We start from the raw sequence: 16,937 nt of genomic DNA on the forward strand, positions 1-16,937 counted from the left end.
GAGGAGCAGGGGTGCCCCTTCCCTGGGCATGTGGAAGCCAGCCCTTCCTCCCTCCCGGGGTGTGAGTTGGTGCCCAGGCACTAGGAGGGTATTTCCTCTGACTTTTTCACCTCCCCTCCTTCCCGTCCTCCGGAGACTTGCATCATCACTTCCTAGATTATATCCCAGTGCCCCATTTGCTTTTAGGAAGCTATTCACACGTCACCCGTTTGTAAAAACCGAGTCCAGAACCAGGCTGGGGTAAAGTTACAAGATTGTTGAGGTCTCACCTTCATGTAAAACACGTTTCAGGAGATATGTAAAATTTCCTTGTCAAAAAGGAAGAAAAAAACCACACAAAACCTGAAGTCAGCCTGGATTGGGGAATATGAGATCCAGTTTCCTCAGTTGGCTCTCAAATTCTCCTCTTTCTCAATTTAAGTAAAAATGATAAAAATGTTCACAGTGGGTAGCATATATTGTTTGGCCATCATGTGTTAAGGCGAAAAAAATGTGAGGTGGGAAATCAGCTCCTCTCCCTCCCCCCATTACTGTTTAAATTCTCCTGGTAACACTTTAAGCTTCATGGATTGCCACCTAACAGGTGCCTCCATCATACCACATGACTGTAGTTCTGCAGTAAGAAAGCTGGAGACTTTGAAGGCTGGCTTTTGTGATTTGAGTCCCTTTTCTCTTTTATCGTTTTGTTTTAGTTTTATTTTTTGAGAGATTCCGTATATTTGGAGACATAGAGGCAGGAAGGAAGGTTGTTTCTGGTGAGGACATCTTGGGAAGAAGTATGGAAGTAGTTTTCCCTTTGCTATCTCCCATATTGTAGGAATGGTTAACAGAAATTAAGAGTAATTTTGGGAGTGCAGAGAAAGATTAGAAAGTGGATCTTAATGTAGACTTCTGTGGAAGTTGTCGTATCTCAAGGTTATGACAAAGAAGTGGATTTTCATTTTCTCATTTTTCTGCCTTTCTCAAAAATTTCCCTGTGGAAGGACATTAGTCAAAAATAAGTTGTGGCATATAAAAAGTCCTAAAAATGTGAAAATATTTCTAGTCTTCCCTTCATTTTGATTTGAAAATAATTGGTTTGCCTGTGAAGTGCTTTCATGGACTGTCTAATTCCCACAAGAATCTTGCGAGGTAGGAACCATTATCTCATTATTAGCTGGGGAAACTGAGGCTTTGGGTGGATAATTTGCCGCTTCACACAGGGAGTGTAGGGTGGAGCTGGTGAGCTCTTTAGAGTGCGTAGTACCATCATGTTTATGATATCAGTCTGCTGCCCTGGAAAAATCTTGTGTCACAAGCCTCAGATTGTAACTCATTGTAAGACATATGTCCTAAAGAAAGTCGCTGCCAGTGGCAGCTAATGCTCAGGATGTATCACGTCTCTTTCCTGGCAACACGTTTATGTCCTTCGGACTGTTACCATGAATGGAATCTTTATCGAAAGACTTATATCAAGGCTTAGAAACTAAGGAAATGGAATAGCCTTTTACCTTTATTTATTTATTTATTTATTTTTGAGTCGGAGCCCTGTTCTGTTGCCCAGGCTGGAGTGCAGTGGCGTGATCTCGACTTACTGCAGCCTGCACCTCCTGGGTTCAAGCAGTTCTCCTGCCTCAACCTCCCAAGTAGCTGAGACTGCAGGTGCACACCACTATGTCCGGCTAATTTTTGTATTTTTTAGGAGAGACGGGATTTTGCCATGTTGGCTAAGGTGGTCTCAAACTTCTGACCTCAGGTGATCTGCCTGCCTTGGACTCCCAAAGTGCTGGGATTACAGGCATGAGCCACTGCGCCCGGCCAGCCTTTTACCTTTAGCCGGTAGGGTTCTGATAATGCCAAGAGAGTTTGGTGGCAGCAGACAGGAAAAGTTACACTAATGTTGTGCTTGACCTATAAGCAACCAGGGCTTCTTTTTAGATACTTTCAGTCTGATACTTTTTATGAACTGCAGTTTACCTAGCAGGAGTAGTGACCACAAAACTAGTATTTTTATCGTGAAAAGTGTTCTTTTTGGTGCAATGTTTTAACCTTTCCTAAGGACGTCTGTAGACAATTGTGTAGTTTGTATTTTATACCAAAGCATAGCAACATTGCTGCCTTGTTTCCATCGTATCACAACTGACTTTGGACATGTTTCCCTTACTGTATGGGCCACATTTATATTTTGTTCACTGAGTAAACTTAGAATATATTTAACAGATATTTGAATGCCTGTGATATAATGGTGGGCAAGGAGGTGCTGGCCCCATACTCTGGGGCAGGGGGCGCAGGGAAGTAAACTGACAGTTGCAATACGTTGTACAGGTGCTCTAGGGGAGGGGCACCTACCCTAGCTGGGGTGGAGGTAGAGGAAAGTAGCCTGGAGAAAGTGACGCTTTAGCCTAGACCCACAGGAAGGGTAGAAGTAGAGTATGGAAACAAATATTCCTTTCAGGCAGTGGGACTAACATGGGTGAAGGCCGGGATGTGAGTGAGAGCACTACTCATTTGAGGAACAGGTTTGTTGGGTCTGTTCATAGATTGTGAAGGGGGATCACAATCTAGAGATAAGGGGGTCTGTTGGTAGATTGTGAAGGGTGATCACAATCTAGAGATAAGGCTGGGGAATTGAGAGGAATTGGTGATACAGGGCCCTCATAGCATTGTAATGCTGAGGACTTTGGACTTTTATCCTGAGTGCAGTGAGGAGCTACTCAAGAACTTTGATCAGGGAGTGATGTATATCTTTAATGTGAAAGACTATTGGTGGTTCTTGAGAATGGCTTGGGTGTGTGGGTATGATTCTGTGTGTCTGTATGAATGTGATATACGTGTTTCCGTGGAACGTTGCCAAGTCCAGATTTGCCCTGTGGTGGCGTGAATCAGTGTAATGCCTGGGGAGAATAGAGCGAAGTACATAGAAGTGAAAGCCATTCAGGAGGTATCTTTTGCCTTTTCCCTTCATGAAAATGAAGGTGAGTATGTTTTAAAAAATTTTATGCAGCTTTGCACTCCTTGGAAGCTCTAGGTCTAAAGTCAGCTAGCCAGGGCCCACACCCAGCCCTTTGCTGAGGAGCCTCTCAGCAGAATGTTTTGGCTCCGGCAGACTAACGGCAGTTCCTTTAGGATTGCTGCTCTTTCCAGTGACTTAGGCTGCAGGACTTGCTGCCCAGCATTGTCCAGTCAGGACACTAATCAGTGTGGCTCGGTTGAATAGGAGAGCTTTAACTGCATTCTCTTGTGAGAATGCAGTTAAAGAAGAATGCCAAGAGGAGTGTACAATTCAAATGCGTTAGTGCTTGTAACACGTGGTTCCAGTTCTCTCCCTCTTGGCTTGTATGGTATAATTGTGTACAGGTAATTAAGTTATTTTATAGAGGCCATCTCCACTGGGAAACTTTGCTGCCATGGAAATTGTTGAATATTAACCAGTTGATAATAAAGTTGCAAGTTGTTTGTATTATATATGTATTTTTTTGTATTTTTTTGGGGGGGGGTAGGAAGTTTTGCTCTCATTACTCAGGCTGGAGTGCAATGGCGCGAGCTTGGCTCACCGCAACCTCTGCCTCCTGGGTTCAAGTGATTCTCCTGCCCCAGCCTCCCGAGTAGCTGGGATTACAGGCACGTGCCACCACACCCAGCTAATTTTTTATTTTTAGTAGAGACGGGGGAGACTTTTCTCGAACTCCCGACCTCAGGTGATCCTCCCGCCTCGGCTTCCCAAAGTGCTGGGATTACCGGCGTGAGCCACCGCGCCTGGCCGGTATATATTAACATCATATTTTTAGGATTAAAACAAATTTTTCCTGGAGACATGGACTTAAAACTTTAAGTGAAATATGAACATTTTCTTGGCTCATTTTAGGCATTCAGTACTCAGGCAAAGAACGTATTTGTTGATAATTGTTGTATCTGAAATGAAATAATTAGTACACTTTCTTTAGATGAAATATACACATACACAAAAACACTTTTAAACTATACAGATATAAGTGGTATTAGTTGAAGCTGTATTTTAAATTATTTAGACATTTAAAAAGTGCTGAGGTGTGTAGATTCTTCACAAATGTGAAGACCTAGAATATTACAGAAAAGATAGGAAGAAAAATAAGTATAAGAATATAGTATGTGTATTATAGGATAATAGGGTAATTAGGATGGAAGATGGAATTGTTTTCTAATTCTATTTAAGTACAGAAACATAATTACTATTGATATTTTGCTTTTACAATTGGAGATAATCTCGTGATGACATATGGAAACCTTGGGAATTACTATTTTGTAAATAAGCTTAAAGCGTACTAGACATAAACGTTCAGTCTGGTATTTAGAGAATAATGGAATAGTTAAATATGGGGCTTATTAGGTAAATTATTCATTGTTTTGATTTTAAAAAAGAAGCTCTTCTAACAAGTCATGACAAAGCAAATATCATATGGGCTCATTTTCTTTAGGGACATAGATTTTGTTAGTATTTCATTTTTATAATCATTGCTGTTGAAGCATTTTGCCTACAAACTAAATTGGCTGGATAAAAGATGTACTTTAAGATAGGGATGGGTGGAGATAAGGATAGGGGTAATCTCCTAAAATAAATTCCATTTCTGAAATCGGTACTAATAGAAAGTTGATTGAAAACATAACATGATTTGTTTTATTCCACTTTATTTTTGGCAATCATAAGATACTGACTAGTTTAGAATCAATGTATATATTTTTTCCCTCTGAGCCCAGGCTTAGTGAATTGCTGTCGAACATCAACTTTGTTACTGTCACTGTGTAGATCATCTAGCTAGTGTGCTTGGCTCCTCATAGTGTGTGGACTTCACACTCATTTTGCCTCTTCAGTCTCAGTCTCCCAATTGTAACATGTTGCCACACTTTAACCAGCTTAACCTGGGCTTTCAAGATCATGTGAACACAGTATGAATTACTAATCAGTAGAATGTTCGTTCCATTGATGTCACTACTTATCCCTTGATTATAAAACCCCCTTAAACATTCTCTTAAAAAACAAAATGCTTGCTTGTGGAGTTTTACTTTGCATCTTTGAGTATTGTGTGCATCTGAAGATAAAACATGATTTAAATTAAGTATTCACTGTTGGTTCATTTATCTGCTTGCCCTATTTTCCTGATTACATTTGGGGGATTCAGAAAATAGGAAATTCGTCCCTTTGATGTGATGGAACACAGGGAAATAATTTTTTTTTTTAATTTAAAGAAACATAGTCTTCTTTCTATTGGTTTGAGGCAATAGTTTTTTAGAGTTAGGTCCAGTTTTGGCTCTTTTGGTTTTATCATCTTCTCTTCTCCATTTACCGTCTCCCACTATTCCAAAATAGAAGAGAATTCTAAACTTTAAATCATGCTGAAAAGTTTTGACTAAAAATCTCTTTATAATCCTTAATGGTATCAAAATTAACATTAGTTTTCACAAATTAACCTTTCCTTGCTCTAAAAATCAGAGAACTAAGAAGCCTTTGAAAAGAATAAAGTCCTTAAAAAGAAACCAAGAACAGTATATAAAAGATTATTTATTTAGAACAGAATACTTAGAGGGTGAGAACTAATATCATTTGGATTTTTTATTAGGTCATAGGGAGGTTCTGTCCATGCAAAGTGATGTAGTATTTTGAATTCCTGCAATAATCACAGATCAAAATTGAGGTTAAATATTGTTGTTTTCTTTTTCACCCAGGCCTGGGACTGGCAGGCTGCATGGCTTTGTGGCTGAGGCTGGAAGCAGAGCCTATCAAGGTCCCCTCTCTTGAAAAAAAAAAAAAAAAAAAAAAAAAAAATTCTTTTCTGTTTTTGAAGAAAGGTTAAGGTTGATATCTCAGCAAAGCTACTTGAAGGAAGTGATTGGTCTTAACCCAGCACTTGTAATGCAATACTTACAAAATCATCCAGATTCTGGGTTTTTGGATTTCGTGGGACTTTGTGTCAGAGTGGTTTTCAAAAGAGGGCCTTCATTCCAACTGTGTGGATGACACTGATGTTACTCAATTTTTCTAGGGTTTCTGAGGAACAGCGATCCTGCTCTGGGCTGGGTCCCTGTGTAACAAGATTACATTGCTGAGTGAGATATTTAAACATAAGACATTTCCTGTAAGTGTCATATGCAGAAAAGGAGGTTAAGGAACTTTATTTACAGTGTCTTGGCTGGATGCTGTGGCTGGCGGCTGTAAACCCAGCACTTTGTGAGGCCAAGGCGGGAGGATCACTTGAGGTCAGGAGTTTGAGACCAGCCTGAACAACATGGTGAAACTCCGTCTGTACCAAAAATAAAAAAATTAACTGAGGTGGTGGCATGCTCCTGTAGTCTCAGCTACTTGGGAGGCTGAGGCAGTAGATTCGCTTGAATCCAGGAGGCAGAGATTGTAGTGAGCTGAGATTGTGCCACTGTACTCCAGTCTGGGCAACAGAGTGAGACTCCATCTCAAAAAAAAAAAAAAGTGTCTAATAATCAGAATCTAAAACTGTATCCTAGAATGGCACTGCCCAGTATGGTGGCCATTAGCTGTAAGTAATAATTTAAATTCAGATTAAAGTTAAAAATGTAGTTTCTCAGTCACAGTAGCTACTTTTAAGTACTCACTAGCTCAGTAACTAGTGATTACCCTATTGAGGAACACAGATATACAACATTTTCATCCTTCAAGAAAGTTATGTTGGACAGTGCTGTTCTAGAATGTTGACTGATGGGCAGCCAGAATTTTCAAGCCTGTTTTCTTGTGGGCTCTCTAGATCCCTTTTTTTCTTACATTCTGAACATGAGGGACTTAGCTAATTTAGCTCTAAATTTCTTTCCAGCCCTAACATAGTTTATTTCCACTGGGAGAAGCAATGCTATTGTTAATCCAGATTACTGGGATGTGTTCCTTTGGTCAGGAATGGGAATTAACATTTCAGTAATGGGAATTATAATGTAGTCTGTAATTTGAACCTTTTTTGAAGTGTTACTTTTGAGTCAGACATTTTAGCTCTTTTAGCACTGTTAAACTGGCAACCTCAGCGGCTTGCACAGGGAGGTATTGGTCTAACAATCAGTTTCTTTTTGGTTCAAAGAATTTTTGAAGCTACTCACCTTTTTGAAAGATGATAGGTTGTAGATAGGCTCTAGTTAGCTTTTATGACTTTTGTGGAGGAAAAATATTTGTTTTCACAAATGTAAATCTCATGGCAGCTTTTTATATGTGATTAGGGATAAGTGCATTGGATTTTCTGGTAAATTCAGGTTACCATATATAGAGAAAGGTGGGGTATATTGGAATTTCCAGCAGTAATGGACAAAACCAAACTGATCTGTGATGCACCCAGGCTAATAGAAATAAGTGAATGAAAATGCATGTCATCCATGAGGCTGAGGGACAGAGCTGCAACAGTGCCGGGCACCTGAAGTTTTGGCTACAGCTATTAACTCAAGGAGGGATGATGTACTAGCTAACTACATCTGTTCATTTAGCTGTACCAGATGTCCCATATCGTAGGCAAGTTCGAGTTTATTAGGGCAGAAGAATGTCCTGGGAGAGGTCATTGATGCCACTTGCTACCGCTCTGGCCTTGGATGGAAGAGGAGGGCCAAGCCACACCAGAGCATTTTGTTTCCAGGTTGTGGATAAGCTCTAGTTAGCTTTATTGATACTTTAGTCATTACCTGGCAGAGTGAGGTTGGTGATGTACTTAGGACCTTTTTGGGAGTGTCTTTTCTCATTTATTTCTGCTGAAGTAGAGTGGTGTGGAGGAACAGCTGTTGATGTATCTGCTTCTTGGACTCTTACACACTGATAAGTTGAAGTGCAGTTGCATAAAATAATCACACTCACAGCCACACTTCCTGGAAGGAGAAACATTCTGACCATTCAAGAATATCACAAACACTCTTCCTGTAGTCAGCTTCTTTGTCCAGGCACTTGGTTTTATTCATTTATTTTTTACAAGAAAGTAAAAAAAAATTTCTGTGGCTTATGGTACCTAACTGGAAGAGTGGAGGCAGGAAGTTGAGGAACACAGAGTGGGTGGTGGGCTTTGCTGTCAATTCTGTGCTTTGAAAGCTTTTATCTATTTCAGATCATAATTTTCTAATGGCAGCCCTTTCTAGGATGCTTTCGGCAGAAAAATGTACTGGCAAAATCGTCTCCTGAAAAGATTTACGATGAGACACATAAAGTACATTGAGTAGTATAGTTATTCTTAAACTAGTCATAAGAGTATTAACTAGCAATAAATAATAAAAAATAAACCAGAGGTAGGAGAAGGTATGGTGATTTCAATGTGAGTTGCTTTTGGATTTATGATTTCTTGGTTTCTGTGCCTAAGGAGGCATGGATGGTATTATTTTCTTTTCTTTTTTTTTTTTTGAGACGGAGTCTCGCTGTGTCGCCCAGGCTGGAGTGCAGTGGCACCATCTTGGCTCACTGCAACCTCTGCCTCCCGGATTCAAGCCGATTTCTTCTGCCTCAGCCTCCCGAGTAGCTGGGACTACAGGTGCCCGCCACCACACCCGGCTAATTTTTTGTATTTTTAGTAGAGACGGGGTTTCACCGTGTTAGCCAGGATGGTCTCAATCTCCTTACCTCGTGATCCGCCCGCCTCGGCCTCCCAAAGTGCTGGGATTACAGGCGTAAGCCACTATGCCCAGCCTGGATGGTATTATTCTTTTTCTTCAGTTGCTGCTGAAATCTAAAAAAACCAGGTTTTTCAAGTCCTTATGTGTTCGTGTGTGAAACTTTGCTTGTACATACAAAATTTTTACATTGTTTAACTTTACTGCATGCAGTTTAGTTTGCCTTTTCCTTTTAATATAACTTAAAGGTATTCTCTTACCAAGTGGAGAACTGTTCTGTGGACTCATCAGCAGTGGGTTTGAGCCTGTAAAGAGCCACTGCACTCCAGCCTGGGTAACATAATGAGGCTTTGTTGCTTTAAAAAAAAAAAAAAGTGGAGGATGCCAGACTTGGTGGCTCATGCCTGTAATCCCAGCACTTTGGGTGGCTGAGGTGGGCAGATCACCTGAGGTCAGGAGTTCGAGACCAGCCTGGACAACATGGTAAAACCCCATCTCTACTGAAAATACAGAAATTAGCTGGGCTTAATGGCCTGCGCCTGTAATCCCAGCTACTCGGGAAGCTGAAGCAGGCGAATCACTTGAATCAGGAGGTGGAGGTTGCAGTGAGCCAAGATTGCACTACTGCACTGCAGCCTGGGCAATAGCGTGAGACTCCGGCTCGAAAAATGAAATGAAATAAAATAAAATAAATGGAGGAGTGTTTTTGTATATTGACCCACAAAAATACTTGCATGTAGAAACTTTTAATTTTTTTTATTGATTTGGGAGGACATGTTCATGTAGTCTCTGAGGCCTGAGTTCCCTGTTTCTGTGGATCAGTCACTGTTAACTAGCTCACCCTGTTCCCCCAACCTCACCCATGCTGTAGCACTTCCAATATGTGCTTAAAACTGTGCATTTTATTTGTAAGGCTGATGATCTTCTTCAGGGAATATTGAGCAGGATCTATTAAGGAACAGTTGCTTTGACTTAAATGAAAAAGTCTTTGCAACTGACAGATAAAATCTTGAGTGAAAATGTGTGGAGTACTGCACTCTTGTATAGTAGGATCTCTTTAGGGGATCTCAAAAATCCTGATCTGTGGAAGTGTATGTCCCTACAAACTGCATTTTCTTACCCTTGGTTTTAAACTTTCTAGGATTATATATTCTAATATGATAGTTGAAAGCCACCAAATTTACCTAAATAGTTTTCATTCTAAATAAATTAGATTTTTACATTGTGTGTGTTTTTGGTTGGAGTTAGGGACAGGAAGAGTAGACTGTTGGTTTTGTGTTTAAAGTTGCGGTGCAGAAAAGTCATTGGACAGAGATCTGTGTAATTTGGAGGTGAGTTGGAAGGGAAAGGACACAGAAGGTGGTCAAAGGGGAAGACTGGGGCAAGGGGGATGAGGATGGGGACACACAGAGGAAAGTAGAATGGTGGGATTATAATTGGGAATGAAGTTGTTTTGTGGCCACCATCGTTTAGTCAAACTGTGAGAGGTGGTCTCATCTGTAAGGCTAGAGTAATTAATGTGAAAAGGTGGTGGTTAGGGCTAATGAGATGTTCTGTCTTTTCTTGAAGTGTGGTATGTGAGTCCCCTGGGACCTTACAGGAAAGTGCTAATGATCACAGGATGACAGCTGAGATACAGATTCCAAACTAAAGTTTAGTGGAAATAGCAGCAGCTTTCAGCAAAATTGGTGTTCCATCATTTTAGAAACCCACGGGCTCTTCTGCTAAGACCATAGATACCTTCTTAGCCAGTTAAAGAAAAATGCTTCATGGTTTCTCTTTGCAGCAGGCCATGGAGACTCAACCTACCTTTCTTTTATTGGTATTGCCACAACCTGTTAATTCTATTCCTTGGGATTGATTTTTCTTCTCTCCTCTTTCCCCCATGCCTGGTGGGAAATTCAACAGTCTTGCCCATCGTCTGTTTAACTTGCTCTTCTTAGAAAAACAACTCACACAAGCCCTTCTTTTTTAAAAGATTTTACAGTGAGTACATATGGGGAAGTTACATTAGATCTTAAAGAATTTAACAGTAGTATTTCCTGGGGAATGGGACCTTTTCTTATTTGCTGAGAGGCTGACGAAGGGCCCCCTTTCTCATCTATCCCAAACTCCTCCAAAACTCCGAAGATGAAGGGCATACTGATCTCTTATCTCCAGAAAACCAGCTGAACCAAGTGGCTAGGCATGGGTTTTGGAATCAAAGATCTGGATTGGAATCAAAGACGTGAGTTTACCTCTGTGTCTCTTTATCTTTAAAAAAATAGTATCTTAGAGTTGGCTTTGAGATTTAATGAGCTCTGATGCCTCTCAAGCCCTTGCCACAGAGCCTGGTCATGGTAATTACATTTATTAAAGGCCAGCTTCCCAACTTGAAAGAAGGAGCACTGATGGCAGATTAGTAAATACAGAACTATCTTACCTCATATGGGCAATTTGCATTTATAGTGATCTCCAGACTGATGCCACCTTATTAATTGGTGAAGTTTCTGACCAGCTTTTGGCCCCTTTGGCCATTTTCCAGAGCCAGTCCTTTTTCCAGCAAGTGTTAAGCACTCTATTGTGTGTCTTGAGCTATGCTAGGCAAGAGATACCTTGGTCTGGCTTCTGCCCTGAGAAAGCTCACAGTCTAGAAGGGGAGATGGATCAATAAACTGACAAAACAGTGTTCGAGAAGTGCTCTGGGAGATCACTGAGTATTGTGAGAACTCTAATGGGCAGCTTACCTAGATGGGAACTGAGGGCGGCCAGGAGAGCTTCTCATGAGTTAGGTTTGAGCTAGATATGAAAGACGAGCAGAAGTTAACCACATGAAGATGGTAAGGAGGGGATTTCTGGGCAGAGGGAACAGCATGTACAGAGAGGCACAGAGGAATGGGAAAGTGTGCTGAATTAAGAGAGGTGCAAACACAACTCAATATGTTAGCTGCAGTGTATGGCAGGAGGCAAGACAAACCTGGGGAGATGAGCAGGGGCCAGTTATGAAGATACTTCATTGCTGCACTGTTGAACTTAAGGATCAGGAAGCAACTGGGAAGCATTTAAAGATTTTAAGCATGGATAACAGATGATATTTATAATATGTTTCAAAAAAGTTAATGTGGAGGATGCATTGGAGTGTATAGGCAGAGAGACCAGTTAGAGCAATTAAACCTTTTTGGACCATGGATCCCTTTGGCAATCTGGTGAAGTCTGTGGACCCCTTCTGAGAATAATGCATAAAACAAAACACTTGTAATTACAAAGGAAACCGGTTAGCCTATGGACCATGGGAGCCTGTGGACCCTAGATAAAGTAACCCTGGGAGAAGGCAGCAGTAGGGGGCTGAAAATAATTGTAGGCTGGCAGTGGGGAATGAAGAGGGGTCTTAAGTTTAAGAGCAGCGACAGATTGGATGGCGGGGAGTGGTGGTAAAGGAGAAGAGAGGCAGCAGGGTCTGACATGGACTGCAGGATGGAAGATGATGTCAGGTCACTTGCGGTGGGTGTAGAAGTTCTTTCACTTACAAACTCTAGATATGAAAGGTCATTTGTGAATTCATCTATTCCTAAATCCAAAGTGAAATTGGAGAAGCAACTAGTAGTGCCCTCTGTCAGTGGTATGCATTGTTTTGTACAGTAGGAAAAAGTTTATGCTTTGGAAGTTCTTAAGTTGAAGTGATTCAGTGAATTTGTACTAGAAGATGGTAATGGGTGGTGAGAGAGATGATTAGTTTTAGACAGGTTAAGTTTACTTTCTGGTGAATTATAGACAGCTTAAGACAGTTTCTTGCTTTGCTTTGCTTTTCTCTTCCCTTCCCTCCCCCTCTCCCCTCTCTCCTTGACAGGGTCTCGCTCTGTTGCCCAGGAGGCTAGAGTGCAGTGACAGGATCATAGTTCACTGTAGCCTCGAACTCCTGGGCTTAAGTGATCCTTCTGCCTGAGCCTCTGAAGTAGCTAGGACTACAGGTGCATGCCACCACACCTGCCAAATTTTAAAGTTTTTTTTTTTTTTTTTTTTGTAGAGATGGGGGTCTGTCTCTGTTTCTCAAGCTGGTTTTGAACCTCTGGCCTCAAGTGATCCTCCCGTCTTGGCCTCCCAAAACATTGGGACGGGCGTGATCACTACTGATGAGCACAGGAGTTTTGACCTGCTCCATTTCTAACCTGGGCCAGTTCACTCCTCCTTTGGTAACCTGATGGTCCTTTGTTCATGGCAGGTCACCATATTGATGCTGAATTTAGTGTGGACACCTGATCAGCATAATGCAGTACTGCCCAGAACTCCTGGGCTCAAGCAGTCCACCTCAGCCTCCCAAGTAGCTGTGACTACAGGCATGCTACCATTGTATCTTTTTTTATGTGAATTTTTTATTGAAATATAAATAATGAAAAATACATGAATCTTCAGTGTATAGCTAAATGAATTTTCACAAAGTGAATATGCCTGTGTAACCAGAAATAGCTAACAAGAAATAGCATTTCCGGCCCCCAAGAATCCCTCTTCCTGTCCTCTTCCAGTAACTGCTCCCTTCCTCTCTCAGGGGTAATCGCTATCCCAACTTGTACCATCACAGATTACTTACAATTTTTTTCTTCTTAGATGTTTTTCTACTTTTTAATTGAAGTATGACTTAGTTTACTGCAAACATTTCAAGTGTGTACTTTGGTAGATTAAAAAAAATAGACTTCATGGCCGGGCGCGGTGGCTCACACCTGTCATCCCAGTACTTTGGGAGGCCGAGGCCGGCAGATCACTTGAGGTCAGGAGTTAGAGACTAGCCTGGCCAACATAGTGAAACCTCGTCTCTACTAAAAAATACAAAAATTAGCTGGGCGTGGTGGCGAGCGTCTGTAGTCCCAGCTACCCGGGAGGCTGAGGCAGGAGAATCACTTGAACCTGGGAGGTGGAGGCTGCAGTGAGCCAAGATCGCGCCACTGCACTTCCAGCCTGGGCGACAGAGTGACACTCTGTCTCAAAAAAAAAAAAAAGACTTCATTTTTGAAAGGGAGTTTCAGGTTTACAACAAAATTTACTAGAAGGTAAAAAGAGAGAGTTCCCATATACCCTTTAACTGTCTACACACACAGCCTCCCCTACTATCGACATCTCACATTAGTGTGGAACATTTTATAGAATTGATGAACCTACAGTGACACATCATTATCACTCAAAGCCCATAGTTTGCAGTGGGATTCACTCTTGGTGGTGGTATATTCAGTGGATTTTGACAATGTGTAATGAATCCACCATTATAATGTCATATAGAATATTTCACTGCCGTAAAAACCCTCTCTGCTCTGCCTGTTCATCTCTCCCTTCTCTTCAACCTTTGGCAACAACTTTTCATTGTCTCCCTAATTTTGGCTTTTCCAAAATTTCATATTGTTGGAATCATACAGTATGTAGCCTTTTCAGATTGACTTCTTTTATATAGTAATAAGCATTTAAGTTCCTTCCATGTCTTTTCATGGCTTGCTAGCTCATTTTTAGTGCTGAATAATATTCCAGTGTCTGAATTATACTACAGTTTATCCACTTACCTACTGGAAGACATCTTGATTGCTTCCAAGTTTTGGCAATTATGAATAAGGCTGCTAGGAACATCTGTGTGCAGGTTTTTGTGTGGACATAAGTTTTCAACTCATTTGGTTACATACCAAGGAACACAACTGCTGGATCATATGATAAGAGTATGTTTAGTTTTGTAAGAAACTGCGAAACTCTAACAAATGATTGTGCCATTTTGCATTCCTATCAGCAGTGAATGAGAGTTCCTGTTGCTCCATATCCTTGTCAGCATTTGGTGGTGTTGAATGCTGACACTATATGATACATATGCATATATCATTATGCATATATAATGATATATGCTCATATTATATGCATATATCATTATGATATATGTGTGTATGCATGTATGTTTCAAAAAAAAAAACTAGATACTACCAGTTTTCAAAAATGATTATATCAGTTTACATTCATACCACCAGTATATGAGAGTTCTGGTTAGTCCACATTTTGTCAATACTTGCTGTTGATGGTCACTTTCATTTTGGATGTATAAAGTTATTGCATTTTTCTTTTAATTTATATTTCTCTGATGACTAACAAAATAGAGCATCTTTTTTCATTGGCCATTTGGCTAAACTTTGTTGTGAGGTGCCTGTTTAAGCATTTTGCTTAAGTTTCTATTAGGTCATCTGCTTTTTTCTCATTCATTTGTAAGAGGTTTTTGTTTTGTTGTTGGAGATAGAGTCTCACCACTCTCTCCCAGGCTGGGGTGCAGTGACAGAGTCATGGCTTATTGCAGCCTCAGCCTATGGGCTCAAGTGATCTTCCTGCCTCAGCCTCCCATGTAGCTGGGACCCCAGGTGTGTGCCACCACACTCAGCTAACTTAAGTTTTTTGTAGAGACAGGGTTTCACCATGTTGCCCAGGCTGGTCTTGAACTCCTGGGCTCCAGTGATCCTCCTGCCCCAGCCTCCCAAAGTGCTGGGATTACAGGCGTGAGCCACCATGCCTGGCCTGTAAGAGTTTTTTTTTTTTTTTTTTTAATGTATTCTGGGTGAGTCCTTTTTTAGATAGCATGTACATGTACTGTATGGTTTTGTATTATCTTAAATCCTTTTTTAAAAAAATTAGAAAATGAGTGTATTTGTGTGGTAAAAAATTTAAACACACAAATGGGTATATTATGAAAAGGATGTCTCCCTCCTAGTTTTAGTCCCTTAATGGGAGACCATAGCCTTAGTCCCACTTAGTCATGGTTATGTTCTTTTGAGTATGTTTCCTATGCATGTACTGCATTTGTTCTTTTTTTTTTTTAACACAAATAGCATACGACACACTATTCCGGAACCACCTCGGTTTTTTCAGTTAACGTATCTTGGAATTCTTTCCAAATGAGCATATACATTTCTAGCATCCTGTATAATAAATGGCAGAACAGTATTCCAGTTAGGTGCATGTACCAGATTTTATGTAATCAGTTTATCTAGTTCCTTCTTGATGAGTGTTATTATGCTACAAAAGTAGCATGAAATATGTTGAATTTTAGGGCTTATGGACAATCTAAGTGTGAAAATGCCTTAGGTGTCTGAATTAGGAGAGAGGATGAGCTAGGGCTTTATCATTTAGGGTGACATGAGTGTGTATTGTCATAGCTGAAGCCAAGGGAGCAGGTAGAGTCACATAAGAAGTATTGTTAGATCAGTGATTCTCTGTGGGATAGAAATGGAGTTGTCAGAATCACTTTGGGAGTCTTTTCTAAAAAACACATTACTCATGCTTTCCCTAGCCCCAGTTTAGTGGGTCCACGATAAGGTTTGGATAGTTCATCCTTGACCTTTTTTCTTTCATCTCTTGAAAAAGTGTCACTTTCCTTTTGAGACCCAGTGGTATAGAGTGAAAAGATAACTAAGGATGGAACCCTGAGGAACACAGGTAGAAAAAGATGAGTTTGGAAAGGAGTTGGATACACTGAGATAGGAGATAAATCAGGTGAGTATAAGGTTAGTGAAACCAAAGGAGGTGATATTTCAATGAAGAAATGGCAGTAGGGTCATGCTGCAAAGAATGGTCAAGTTAAGATGATAATTGAGACATCTCTGCTCCTTGAAGGTCCTAGAAGAACTTGAGTAATGCTTTTATCATGCTGCAAAGAATGGTCAAGTTAAGATGATAATTGAGACATCTCTGCTCCTTGAAGGTCCTAGAAGAACTTGAGTAATGCTTTTAAAGTCATGTTTGTGCCTCTCAGCAGTATTCTGGCCCAGCATGGTACCAGGGTATGTTTTGTGAAAAATTGTTGTAATTACATCCTATGTGTACCAGAAATGAACATCTTTCATTAATCATTCATGAATCTAACCATCATGAATTGAAACTTCTCTTGAATCTATATTTTCACTTCTATTAACACTTCCAATAATATATATGTTTTTAGGGTAGTTTTTAAAAAAACTCTTGAACTTCAACTTCTTAGTCTTCTAGGTTCTGGCAGACAAGATTGCGTTCACCTCATTTGTCTTGATATTTGACTTAATTTTATAGACCTAACCATCTCTCTCAGCTTTTGTTTTTCTAGGAAGAAGTCCCTTTTATTTAGTCTGGACTTTGATTCCTATAAATATTTAGATGTCTTTTCTGAAGTCTTTCCAATTGTATGTTATGTCTTTTTGAAGTGCATCTGTGTTGCTGAAAAGATACTAATACTCAGATTCCATGTCTCTCCCCCTCCCCCGTATAGGTTGGGATGTCATAGAAAGAAGGCGTTCATGTGGGAGATAATGAAATATATTTCTTAAGAAAAGCTCAGTATATATATAGGAAAAATTAGGTGAAGTATGAGGTAAGATGAGGGGACAGACTTCTTGGCTGATACTGGTTTATGCTATTTTATTCATGAC

General features: G+C 40.4%; 1 protein-coding gene across 2 annotated transcripts in view; it reads left to right on the plus strand.

Annotated features, from left to right (window-relative positions):
* The window catches only part of ZFAND3 (zinc finger AN1-type containing 3), a 336,409-nt gene that overhangs the window by 992 nt on the left and 318,480 nt on the right, over positions 1–16,937 (plus strand). The window lies entirely within an intron of this gene.

This window comes from Pan paniscus, chromosome 5 (genome assembly GCF_029289425.2).
Source record: "Pan paniscus chromosome 5, NHGRI_mPanPan1-v2.0_pri, whole genome shotgun sequence".
Lineage (NCBI taxonomy): Eukaryota > Metazoa > Chordata > Mammalia > Primates > Hominidae > Pan > Pan paniscus.